At 43.1% G+C, this 13,283-nt stretch overlaps 1 protein-coding gene and 1 long non-coding RNA gene across 10 annotated transcripts in view; one reads left to right on the top strand and one right to left on the bottom strand.

Moving 5' to 3' along the window:
- LOC132252429 (uncharacterized) overlaps positions 1 to 9,451 on the top strand; it is a 65,314-nt gene extending 55,863 nt beyond the window's left edge. Inside the window, exons 2-3 of the long non-coding RNA XR_009464341.1 lie at positions 3,732 to 3,849; positions 9,185 to 9,451. This is a non-coding gene — a long non-coding RNA (uncharacterized LOC132252429). The remainder of the gene's footprint in view (positions 1 to 3,731; positions 3,850 to 9,184) is intronic.
- DLGAP4 (DLG associated protein 4) overlaps positions 1 to 13,283 on the bottom strand; it is a 352,337-nt gene that overhangs the window by 20,512 nt on the left and 318,542 nt on the right. The window contains exon 1 of one of the 9 annotated variants that reach the window (XM_019484662.2): positions 13,095 to 13,113. The exons of the other annotated variants lie outside the window; for them this stretch is intronic. The gene's annotated coding sequence lies outside the window, so the exon portion shown is untranslated. Of the gene's footprint in view, positions 1 to 13,094; positions 13,114 to 13,283 lie in introns of those variants that run through there. 9 annotated transcript variants of the gene reach the window in all.

Below are 13,283 nucleotides of genomic sequence, written 5' to 3'. Positions count from 1 at the left end.
CATGGTGGGAGGGGAAATTATATACCCATTTTGGTTCCATAAGAACAGATTCAAAGACCCTGTTTACAGAGATATTCTAGATGTCTCATATGCAGTGCCTTTTGCGTGCAGGAGAACTTTGCAGAAAGCAGCAAACATCCAGTATCTCAACTTTACCAGGAGGAAGATGCAGAAACTTGAAGTGATTTACTTAAGACCACAGACCAAGCAAGTCAGCAGCAAAGCTGAGAAAAACAGCCAGATCTATGGGTTCCAGTCCAGACCCACTGGAACATGAGCAGCTATTACAGAGACATTTCTGTAGCAGATATAACTTTAACTGCATTTTACTTTTGGGGTCTAATTTTCATACGCATTTCTATTGTGTGGAATGAGTGATTTGCACACAATTTCCATAGAACCAAAACAAGTCTGTGTAACAACTGGCCCTGCAGAGCAGCTCAGAAGCATCTAACCCAACTCCGTGAAGTGGTCTCAGACTTTACTTGCTACAACTAGTTGCTTCCTTCTAATCACATGCAGATGAATCACAGATCTGGCTTTGCCTGCAAGTCAAGTTACAGAGTGTACCCTGGGTAGGGCATGCTAACAATCAACCTCATGTGGAGCCAAAAAGAAAAGGAGTGCACACAGTGGAAGCCTGTGAGTCTAGCATCTCTCCCGTACTGAAAAACAAGAGATCTGCCCAAGATCTTATGGCTTCCATCATAAATGCTCCTCAGACATCTTTGCCACTTGTTTTACTCTTGTGGAAAATGAGATTTAAAATTTGCTACTTTTCCCATTCACAACCGGTCTATTTTTTATTTTTATTTTTTGCTCCCTCATGATTTCAACAGTTTATGTCTAGGGATGGAGAAGAGACCAATATTGACCATTTTAAAATTCAGATGCTTCAAATTTTAGCAGGGGTATAGGTTGTAGCTGTGTTGGTCTAAGGGCATAGGAAGACAAGGTTCTTTGGGTAAATCTGATACCTTATTATTGGTCTAAATTATAAATTACATTATAAATAATTAGTTGGTCTAATTAAAGATATCAGATTTACCCAAAGAACCTTGTCTGTCAAATTTTAACAAGCAGTTTCATAACCCATATTCCATTCCCTCCCTTTGTTGTCCTGACTCATGGATACCTGATGGTGCACCAACCTTGTTCAACACTGAGAAATGTAAAGTGCTCCACCTGGGGATGAACCACCCCCCAACACACCTACAAACTGACCAGCACCACAAACAAAAGGAACTGCACGGGGGGGGGGCGGGGAATAATAGACCACAGTATATATGAGCCAGCAGTGTGACGCAGTAGCCAACAGGGCAAATACTACTCTGGCATGCATCAATCGATGCATCTCCAGCAAAACCAAGAAAGTAATTCTTCCACTCTACTCAGCACTGGTGAGACCCCAACTGGAGTACTTCGTCCAGTTCTGGGTGCCGCACTTTAACAAGGACGTGGTAAAACTTGAGAGTCCAGAAGAGAGCCACCCATATGATTAGAGACTTGCACAGCAAGCCATACGAAGAAAGGCTAAGGGACTTGGGACTTTTCAGCCTAGAAAAGAGAAGGCTAAGAGGGGACTTGGTAGCAGCTTACTGCTACATCAGGGGCATACATCAAGGCCTTGGCGAACAACTGTTCACCAGGGCACCCTTGGGGAAACCAGGAGTAATAGTCACAAACTCCTGGAAGACCATTTCAGACTCAACATTAGGAAAAACTTCTTCGTAGTCAGGGTGTCCAGACTGTGCAATAAGCTCCCTCCAGAGGTGGTGCAATCGCCTACTCTGGAAGTCTTGAAGAGGAGACTGGGCAGTCAGGTCGCCTGACCCCAGCTCTTTCCTGCCTAGTGCAGGGGACTGGACCCAATGATTTTCCGAGGTCCCTTCCAGCCTTAGAAGCTATGATTTTATGAAAACCTCAGGTTATAAATGGCCCTGGCAATACCACAGCATAGACTATTGTAGGGGATTAGCCACTTGGCAGGAGTGTGGCACAAAACCAGCAACTCAACCATACAAAACTGAAGCAGTCAAAACAAGCAGATCACTGCCTTCCCAGCCATGCGAAGCTGGAGTGCATATCTGCTTTCTTTCTCCCTCACATCCATCCAACTTCAAGGAAAAAACACAGCTCATGTTCCCAACAGATGCAAATAAGATATAGAGCTGGCATGATCCCCTTTTCATACAGGCAAAACAGACTGTTTATTCCCTTTCAAGCCTAGCTAAGATCAAAGATGAAATATTAAATCACTCTAAACAGTGACTCCCTATTAGCACCAACATTACATGACAACACAAAAAGGAAAGGATTTTTCTGGGTGATACCTCTTATTGGACCAACTGCATGGCTGAGATATTCAAAAGTTTGTCTAAATTTATGACTTAAAAAAAATGCATGGCCATCAAAATCTTGTCCGAGTTTATCTCAAGCATGCAGTTGGTCCAATAAAAACCATCACTCACAAAAATCTGTCTCCCATTTCCTGGACCATGATGACAACATCAAAATCACTCAGTTTACTTATATGCTGCTCTGCGCTGGTCTGATATGAGCTTGAGTTCACAAAAACTTATTTTCTCTCTCTCATCTTACGTAGTTAGTCTATCAATTGCATCTCTACCTTCCCATCTAAAACATGAATCTTCAGTTAAGTAAGCATCCTATTATTATTGTAATGTTGGAATAAACATGCAGAGAAAGTGGCCTCATGATCACCTTTGCTCATATGCTCATAAACGGAAGGGCAGCTGCTGAACAACTCTAATTGCACTCGTTAGTAACCAGACGAGACACTCAAAAGTTCATTCCTTCAACTCCATTTATTCATTTTGTTGAGTTAAACTCCTGGAGAGTAGCTCCTTCTACCCTAACAAGATCAACAACCTTATCCCATCTTCAGAATAGAAGTGCATTAGACAATCTCTCTTCTCAGACAGCTGCACAGTGGGGTTAGTTTCCTTTGGGAACACCCACAATAATTACACCAGCCAATAAAGTCTTGACCTACATTGTCTCCCTGTTGCTAGGGCCTATATCAGATTTCTAACAGCCAACTCTTATTTCAGGTACCTTGCTTTTCTCTACAAACAGTGGTTCCCAAACTGACAGACTGCGCACCACCAATGTAAAACAATAGGTTTCCCTTGCTTTGTTGTACATGCGCTCCTGGAAAAAGGCGCATAACTTGAATTCACATGAAGGGAACCCACTTTACAAATGTAACAAATAGGGATATGTTCCAAGACCTCGACTGTACTGATCCCCAGGCCTATTTCTACCACTTTTACAAGACAAGTTTGGTACTCTCCAATAGCAGAAAGTACACACAAGCACAGGGCACTACTGTAATGGGGATGGCAACTACAGAAACATGTCACAGACAATAAGCGAGGAGCACAGATCCACACAGGACTATACTTTGGTGCTCGTCACTCCTACAATGCACCGCACAAAGCAGTTGACTGCGGGTTTCCACCACACAGATCACATAAAAATGAATTTACCTTCTCATATAATGAATTTTTGGTATAAAAAGGGTCATCACATAAGAGTGAATTCATACATACAGAATCCGCATAAAGCGAGGGAAGACTGTACAACTTCAGGTACCACCAGCAAAATTCTCAGTTCAACCTTAAGTACCACCAGTAATTTTTTGTCATATAAAGCAATTATAATAAATCCATTAACATGTACCACCGCATACTGTTGGTATACCACAGGTTGGGAACTGCTGCTCTACAAAAGAGGCAAACAACAATTTTCCTCAGTTCCAAGTGACAACAAAAACCAAGACTGGTTGCTATACTACCTAGATCCCCATGAAGTATGTGAACCAAGGTAAGGTTCTGCTATCTTCTAAGTCAGTCCCTCTTCATTGACATTAAATACTGCAAGCCTTGCAGCCTTCTTCCTGATTTTTTAAATAGCTAGCACTTCTCATGAATGAACAACACATCCTTCTTAAGAGCTGTAACATGCATCAAACTCTTGGTTTTTCAGCTGGGCAACTGCTTGCCAACCCATAAGCTAATCTTGTTAAGAGACAACACATGGATCATCCTGATCTTCCATTCTGCCTCCATTGGTTTGGCAAGGCTTAGCATCCTGCCTTAGTGAGAATCAGATTAGAAGATTAATACAAGGTTCCCCACCCCCAGCTTGTGAGCAAATCTTAGTGAATTTAAGCAATACAACAGCCATCTGCTACTTCACTTGGTCATCTGTCACATACTGTCTAAATCCTAGACTGGGATTTCTGGGAGTGAGGCCTGTCCTTGTTGCTTGTTTTTACAGGGTCTAGTGCAACAAGTTCAATTTCTATTTGGGTCTCTGGGCACTGATTTAAGAAATACTGGGCAGACAGCTTTATACACTCCCCTCCCCCCCCCAGTCTAGTTTTTTACCACCTTAACTTAATAATACACTTAAAAAACAACACCACCACCACCACCAGGCACTGCTAAGGTAAGCGGTTTGTAACACCAACAAATTAAATACATCCCTGAAGATACAGGAAAAAATATATATAGTTTCCTGGGACAGCAAGTACTTCTTTCAGAAAATGAATACAGCTTTAATCTAGGACACTTTACAAGGTACTGTACAGAAACCTAACCACCCCTTTCTCCTACAGAAGTCTGAAACTGAAATGCCTCCAGGGCTGATCGCAACATTAGCATAACAGCACCCAAGCAAAATAGGTCAGGAACTACAGTATTTAGCAAAACCAAGGGTTGGAGGCCAATGTCCATAGGACTAGAGACCTATGAGGAGAAACACCACCCAGCCCCTCTTAGTAATGGGAAAACAGAGTCCTCTAAATACCAACAACTTGACAGACTTTCCAGCATACCCAAGTCCCTTAGCTTCTCAGGGAGGTTCCTAATTGGGAATGAAAGTTTAGGTGCATTTGGCAGACATGTTAATATAAATGTTTTTACCGAAGACTTGCTTTGTGGCATTTACTGATGCTTCTCCTCTATGTTCCTCACAAAGACTGCAGCTCTATAAAATCATGGTCCCTGCCCTGATAATTTCTGGCTAATAATTAATGGTTTAAACTTTGATCAGTCTCAAATTGAGATACTGGCTTTTAATAACTGGAAGCCACCCACAAAGGCCAAAGATTTAAAAGAATGAAGTGTCAGGTTAAACCACCAAAGAAACCCCTGAGTAACTAGGCAACTCCAGTGCTACTGGGATCCATACCCCCACGGTCATCTCCTTCCAGAGAGCCCTGCTGCTAACACTGCCATTTTCGCAAGTGCCTTGTATGTAGTATCTTGGGGATAAGACTGAAGAAACACTCGTAACAAGTTGGCAGGCCACAGTTTCTTCCCACCCAGTCTATTTCTCTCCACTCCCCAGAGTGAAGTGGGTTTCAATACAGACTTTACATTGGAGCAACAGAAGCCAACTACACCAGCTACCCCAAAGATGTATCATTGTCACTGAATTAACACTGTTGACAATTAAATTATTTCAGTTCTTAAGTGTGAGAGAGCATGAGTGAGTCGAATTTTCACTTGTTACTTTGTTTTGTGAAATATTTAGGTGGCTCTTTGGAAATACTATTAATTCCTTCCCGAAGCTCCCCCCCCCCCCCAGTCAAAAGAGTAAAATCTTCAGACTAGTAGAGCTAAGAGACACTGAAACCATAATTAAGGGGGAGTCTAGCCCAATTACCTCAGACCTGCCTGATCACACTATCTAAGACTAGAGTCACTAAGGACTTCTATGAACAGGCTTTGAAAGAGTTCCCCTATAAAACCCCTCATGCATATAGGGGTGGCTGGGGATGTTTCAAAACAAGATACCTACCTACAACAGAATACTTTAAAATTATGGTCAATAAATGGACGAGACCCTCAGTAACGACCAAAACAAACATCAGTGTACTGCTTAGCCCATAGCAGGCTTTCCAAAAATGGAGAGTTTTGTAGCAGCATGAAGAGTTCAACTTGCTTCTAAAACCAAACTGAGACTTGCCAACAATTTGAGAATTTGCTTTTAAGGGATGAGGAATGAAAAGCAAACAAAAGGGAAGGTTGGGGGACAAAAAAGGATGATACAGTCTTCTAAAAGCAGCACTATTGACATGACAGAATTAATTCCCTCATTCAAAGGCCAGGCACATTTGTTTACTACAAGGCTTCTGCTTTACAGACATCAAGCCCTCCCCTTTTACAGATATATCACTGAATCTTTTCAGTCAGAGCAGCCAGGAGCTGGCTCTGTCCCACTCATGAGTCACCATGGGCTCAAAAGAAGGAAGCAACTCATTTGGCACCCTTCCTCTCAAGTCAGCCAACAAAGGGACTGAGGTCTAAATACAGTCTAAATACACCGACACTCATAGGGAACTATTTATTGGATTTATATACCGCCCTCCCAACAAGGGCTCAGGATCTATTAAGACAACTTTGTCTTTATTTGCATTACAGTCAATTACAAAAACCAGGAGTCACATGGGTGCCTTGCCTCTGCTTTTTTCAGGCATCTTTCTGTTGCAGCCCCATCAACTTCAACCACATCAGCCAAGAACAAACCCAGGGCCCTCCTGGCTACATATAGACAGGGAGCACTTTGCCATTATAGCTATGGCCATAGAGTATACCAGTAAGATGCCCTCTGCATGAAGGCAGATCATATTAGCAGACTGTCACATATCTTCCTGCCCTTCCTCCAGGAAGTGAACTATAATGGCAAAGGCATTATTGGGTTGGTATAACTGGATCAAAACTGAGGCTTCAGTGGACACAGCTGCATCAAGTAAGATACAGCTTAAAGACACAGCTGTGTCTGTCATCAAGGTTGTAGTACAGATGTAGCCTACAGCAGTCATTGCTGCTACCAACTAAAAAACCTGCCACTTTATTGGCTGGTACCAGCCAATAAAGAGGAGGGAGGCAAAGGACAAGCTGAGCATGTGACAAGGGCTCAAAGAGCATGACCAGCAGAGACTAGCAAGAGCACATCTGTGAATCATGGAAGACCAGTGCTCAATTTACTTCTGGAAGCAACAACGGGAAAATCTGAAAGCTGGCACTGGGGTGACCAAGATTTGGCTATTATAGAACTTTGCCCTGCACAAAGCACTCCTCAAATGAGACCACATTAACTTTATTAACCATCACACTTTCCTTCCAACTTTTAATATACATCCCGGCACTGTAAAAAACAAATGTTTGTTTCACTAGGAGTTTTGATTGCAGAGCCCTGTACATCCCCTTTCGGCTGTTCTTTTGTGCTTAGGCACAAGCCAGGAATCCTGCAGTACCAAGAAAGCCCTGTTTAGCTCCAAATCATGTGAGGGAACTCTGTCTCCATTGCTAGCACCAGCAGAATTACAACAATAGGATAATCAGTTTGAACTGGCTGCCAGCATTTTGCTGTCCCATCATCAGCTGTGGTTAGAGCAATGTCAAAGGACAAAGCACTGGAGGCCCATCCATCCTAGCACTCTGTCTCTGTGGAACCCAGGCTTTTGTTTAAAATTTAGCTTTCACAACCAAAAGGACTAGAAAGTAACTGTGCAACTGTGAACCAAGTAAGAACAACTGCAGCACCACATTCTTAACCTTGCAGGCAGCTGTCCCAAGGAAGAGCAGAGTGACATTAATAGCACTTGGCAGTTTCACTGTTGCTCTCCAGAAGGGTCTTGCTTCTTTCTCCAGCTATTAGGCAAATGGTAATTTTCAGCATACAAAGCTTAATGATTACCACCTTCAAACCAACCAGCCAATCCACCCCCCCAAAATGCTTTGTTGTATGGAATTATGCATTTAGTGGAAATGTCTTATCTTAACCAGTTCCCTACAATGGAGAACCAAAACACTCAAGACTTTACCTAGTAGCAGAACTGAAGACAAATGCTTGATAATCATAATGCATTTGATCTGCCAAGTGCTTGACAAAGCTGGACCATTAATTATTCATATCCTATTTCCACTTACTCCCAGCTAATCGGTTCAAGCACATCCTGCAGTCGTAAGTTCCACAAGTTAATTGTGCACTGCAGGGAACTGCATTTCTTTTAATTGTTTTCAATTTGCCACCACTTAATTTTATTCATGCCCTCTTGTTCTTGGATTGTGGAATGGCACAAATAGCTCTCACCTAGCTTCCACTTTACTTCTGGCTTGCTCTTTGAATGGGGATTACTTAGATTATACAAGAAAGATAAAGAGTCTGAATGAGCAAGGGTGTAGGTTGTAGCTGTGCTGGTCTGAGGACATAGGCAGACAAGGTTCTTTGGGTGAATCTGGTATCTTTTATTAGACTAATTTAAGTAGTTAAAAAAAGGTTTAGCAAGCTTTTGGGTTTAAAATCCTTTGTCAGGCTGAGGAAGTCTCTGCAGCTGATGTGTGCTCTTCCTGGATGGAATGAATAGTAAAGAAGCCAGAGGCTGGGCTGGTATGCATGCAAGACAGGCAGTCAGTGAAGATGTAAACTGAGGAGTCGGTGGGCGAGAGACATGTTGGGTGGGGGTGGGGCAGAAGGGGGATGAATATAGCAGTTAAATAGTGGAGAGGTACCTGGGGAGTCAGATGTCAGGCAGGTTATAGTGTGTCATAAATCCAATGTCTATATTTAGTCCATGATTTTTTGTACACAGGAGGTTGATAAAGTGAAGTTCATAGGCTCCTCTCTGAAGTGTTTTGTAAATTTCCTTTGAGGATTAGAACTGAGAGATTGGAGAGAGTGGAAAAACCACTCTTCTGTTCTGTTATGGGTACAGACTGGTTTCCAATTACTTATACCAGTAAAAGTCTGTATCTGGCTTAACTGAGACGAAAGAAAATTACATGGTGGGAAAGTAAAGAGGAAGTCAGTTAGAATTTAACTGGTCATTCCAAAGGCAACAGCTGTCAGTGTTCTAAATGACTGACCTCTTAGTCATTTGCAAGAACTGCTTCTTGCACAGGTTGATTAGATTTTTATTTAGAGTTTCAATTATAAGTAAAGTGATGAGCAATAGGACTGCAGGATGCTAGGACATGGATGTAGTGCATTTTAAACAAAGACCATGATAAGCTCAAGATGTCTGAGAAGCTGGTATCATGCTGACAAAGCCATAATTATTGAACAATTCCTTCTTGCAGTATTACTTTTTCCATTTCAGTAGTCATTCATCAACCCACAGCATACTGTTCTTACATCACTTTTCCAGGATCCAGAAGCACAGCTGGCACAACTGAGGCAGCTCACACCTGGTGCTCTTGCACAATAAAGACATGCTTACACCAGCTTATCATCTAAGCCTGGAGAACAGTGGGAAGCTTCTGCAAAGCTGCAAGTTGCAAAGACAACCTTGGTTCAGCTGTATTAAGGTTTGAAACTCTGGGATCATGCAGCATAGATGGGTTATCTTAACTTAAGCATGCTATTTAAAAGCTTCTCACAGCAGACCTAGCCAATACTATAAAGTACTGATTGCAGCCAGCAGCCTGTCAACACAGGACTCTCACAGTGTTATCAGCACTGGAGATGAACTTGTGGCAGGAGTGGTCTATGCTTCCCTTGTTGTAAGCAAGACTTCTGCAGGATTGTTTCTCTTTATGTGAAGAGAAAAGAATGGGAAATGCACATCTTATTTAAAAAGACTGGGCGCCAGTAGGCATCTAAATATCATGAAACCTGATGCAAAAAACTCAACGTTGATGAGAGAAAACTGCTTATTTGTCACTAATGTTCTCTAAATGCTGGTCTACTGGCTGCATCCCTAGCTCTACTCTCACAACCAACTCCTTCATGGGCTCTGCTATTATCTATTGCCCATGGGATACAATCCAGCTGTTGCATCTTCAGAAAGGAAGATCTGCTAATGTCATCATGTGACATCAGCACCAGAAGCAATGGAATAGCCTGGGCCAGAATACCATGCAAATAGGGGTGTGGAGAGCTATGACTGCAACTCTTTACAAGCTAAAAACAAACCACGCCCTCAGCCCATGGGGCCATAGTGCCAAAAAGAGGGAACACTCAGCTGGCAGAGCCTGCACTCTGTTCTCCTCCATCTCCCCCCCCCCATACACCAGAGGAACATAAACATTAGTCATGATAACGTTTTCCATTGGACCTTGGGTGTGGGACAGCCAACACCCGGTTTCAATTTTGAAAGGCTGGTACTACTAATACAAGGCTCACATTTTTTTGGTTTAGCTTTAAGCCATTCCCCTGGTTGCAACCCAAGCCATTGCCACACTAGGCTAGTGCTGATGAAAGAGAAGGGAAACCAAGTAGGTATTGTCACTGCCTGAAGCTGAGAATAGGTCAAAAATAAAAGCAAGCACATGAAAATCAATTTCTAATTTAAACATGTAGTTAATTTAACAAGACTTTTTTTATCCATTTATAATAACAGATGAACAACATACTCCTGCTTACAACTACTGCTGGGCAAAGGTGGAATAGTGTTTCAGCTGTATCTGCACACCAGAGCATAAGAGGGGAAGACAACATATTTGCAAATGGTCTAGAAGGTGTTTCCCAGCCTAACTTCTTTCATGGTCTTGGCAGGAAACTAAGAAAATTCCCCAGCTGCCTAATGGCAAGTGATCTGAAAGCTGAGAAATGCACAGTGCTATAGTATCCCCACCTGGACGTCTCAGCTCTGATCTCCCAAATCAATCCATTCCAATATACACAAGCAAAGCACAGCTGAGTTAACATGGACTAGGTGTTGATTGGCACATACAGGCATTCCCTTGAACATAACACAGGATGCTCTGGCCCGTGTTCTTAGCAAGTCTCCCGATCTTTTGGTTTTCCTCAACTTCGTAACGTTTGAAATTCTTAGCAAATCAGATGTTTCTTAAACAATGGCTTCTTCTTCCACCAGGGTAGTGCTAGGCACTTTCTCGAACACTTTGTTTGTGGGAGCAGGGAGGCTGCTCGGTTGAACAAAGGCACCACTGTGAAGGCTGCAGTTTACAAACCGAGTTTAGAGAACGCGTCGAGCCCCAAGCATGAATCAGGGTTTTCTTCAAGCACATTTGAAGCTGTAATATCTGTGACCCAAACGGCTCTCAGCCAGAGATGATTCGCTCATCTTCACAGCCCAATTTTTTTTCTGTACCAACCCTTTCACAAATGCCAGATTATTGGCTTAATATTTAAAAGGGTCACTGCAGCCTTCAGAGAGAAAGACTCAGATTATCACTTTTCCACAGATGCGGGAAGCAGCCCAAGAAAGGCTAGAATCACACAATAATATACACCCATCCTCAACCAAACCAGGGGGAGAGGAGGGGGCCTGATGTCCTGCCAGGCTTCTTGACATTGGCTCTGACCCTCTCAGGCTTCGACTCCCATCAAAACAGGTGCAGGACAGTCATTTACATACCAGCTGGAATGGCAATTAACTCAAATTAGCCCCAGGAAAAAGAGAGTGCTGTCCCTGATATTTCACAGGTATTTAAATGTGGGACAACGGCCTCGTACTGTTTGTAGGATCCTAGAATAAAAGGTTTTATGCCTGGAGAAATAAGACATCTGCTTTTATCTTGAGAAAGCAGGTATTAGGAGAAATCTAATACACACATCCATCCTCCTCCTCCATAGAGATTTAGTTAATAAGTAACACAGCTGACTGCCTCCACCCACTTACTTCTGGTGCTGTTCCCCATCTGACCCTCCCCCTTCTGTAATCATTGATAGCATGTGTACTCCAGGACTTTCCAACTCTTGGCCTCCTCAAAGGATTAACAGTAAACCCCAAAGACAGAATCTGCTCAGAATATTGCACCAGTGTGATATAGGTGCATCGACAGATCTGTGCACATGCTGCTTTCACAATTTCCTCATTCCCCATAGAACAGGCAGCCCTCTTTCCTGCCTTCAAGAGACATACCAAAAATACTTCCCAATACTAAAGACTGCAATCTTCAAGGCTACCGGAATGTCACGGCCATCCGGCAGGACATCTTCAAGCTTTATGTCCAAAACTGCAAAATGCTAGGGAACAATAAACACAGACCAGCCACAGTTACAGAGTAATACAGACCTTCACCCTTCCTGATCTACAGCATTTAGTGCAAAAAGTCAGCAGGATTACGCCTGATCAGTGGGGAAGACAAGAATTCATCTGAGATGGGGTGTGAAACGTGCTTAAGAAAGGAAATTGGGAGATGAAAAATGGATTTAAAGCAACTTAGAAAAAGCCTGTTTATTAGACAGGTTTTCAGAACAGGCCACTGCTCCATCAGGGCTCCTCAGTCTCTGAAGAAAGCTGCTTATTGTCTGGTTTTGGGAGGACCAAATCACAGCAAAATCAGACAAAGGAGAAACAAAGCCTCACTGAAATCCAGGAACAATGAGCAGTGCATGCATGGCTCCAGGCCAGAAGTCCTGCACACAGTAACTGAAGGATGTTAGACACCTGGAGAGCTCTGGAGCTACTCTGTTGATATTCAGTACATCTTCTATCACAGTGTTCCTCAACCCATGAACCCTACTTCCTCTACCCAGAAGTAGGTTGCAAGAATATATGAAAGGGTGGCAAACAAACTTTAAAAATGTATTCTCCTTTAAAGGAGAAAAACATGGGAAATCATGGCTTTTCACCTGCAGGTTGGGAGAGTTCCTGGGTGCTCCATGCTCTCCCCCCTCCCCCCCCCACTGGGGCCTGGGGGTGGGGGGCACTGGCCATCAATGTTTACAAATGGGTGTTGGTACAAAAAAAGGGGTTGAAAACCACTGCTCTAGTACATAATCACCATAGTATTTCTAAGGCAGGGGTTTTCAACCTTTAAGGAGTATACCCCTTCTGCTGGGTACTCCTCCTTTAATATACCCCCTGGACAAGTGGGGGAGGGGGAGGGTCCCCTGGCAGCTGGTTGATGAATGGCGGCATGCTTCCCAAGTACCCCTGCTTCTCTGCACCCCCGAGTACCACCTGGGGCCTTCCCGAGTACTCCCAAGGGTATGCATAGACCCAGTTCACAACCTCTGTCCTAAGGCATCAATTTTTGTAATAGGAGTACAGAAAGACATGTTTAAACTGCACAAACCTCTATTCTAGACAAAACCAGAACCACTGCTGATTACAAACTAAGCTTACATGCAATGGCAAGTCATACCTTGATACTTGGACAGGATCTGCTCTTGCTCTTTTTCCAGACATGCACAACATGAGGCAAACGCTAGTGAAAAAGGCAACAATATTTGAACTGGCCGAGTTCACCCAAGGGAGTAACTTACCAAGCCTGAAAATCGGGAAGGCAGAGCCTGTTGCTGGGAGGAACGCTAGCAACAGCCCAAGCTTACAA

The sequence above is a fragment of the Alligator mississippiensis genome, chromosome 9, assembly GCF_030867095.1.
Source record: "Alligator mississippiensis isolate rAllMis1 chromosome 9, rAllMis1, whole genome shotgun sequence".
In the NCBI taxonomy this organism is placed as follows: Eukaryota; Metazoa; Chordata; order Crocodylia; family Alligatoridae; genus Alligator; species Alligator mississippiensis.
The sequence above is the reverse complement of the archived record's forward strand: the minus strand, read 5'-3'. Positions and strand labels throughout refer to the sequence as shown.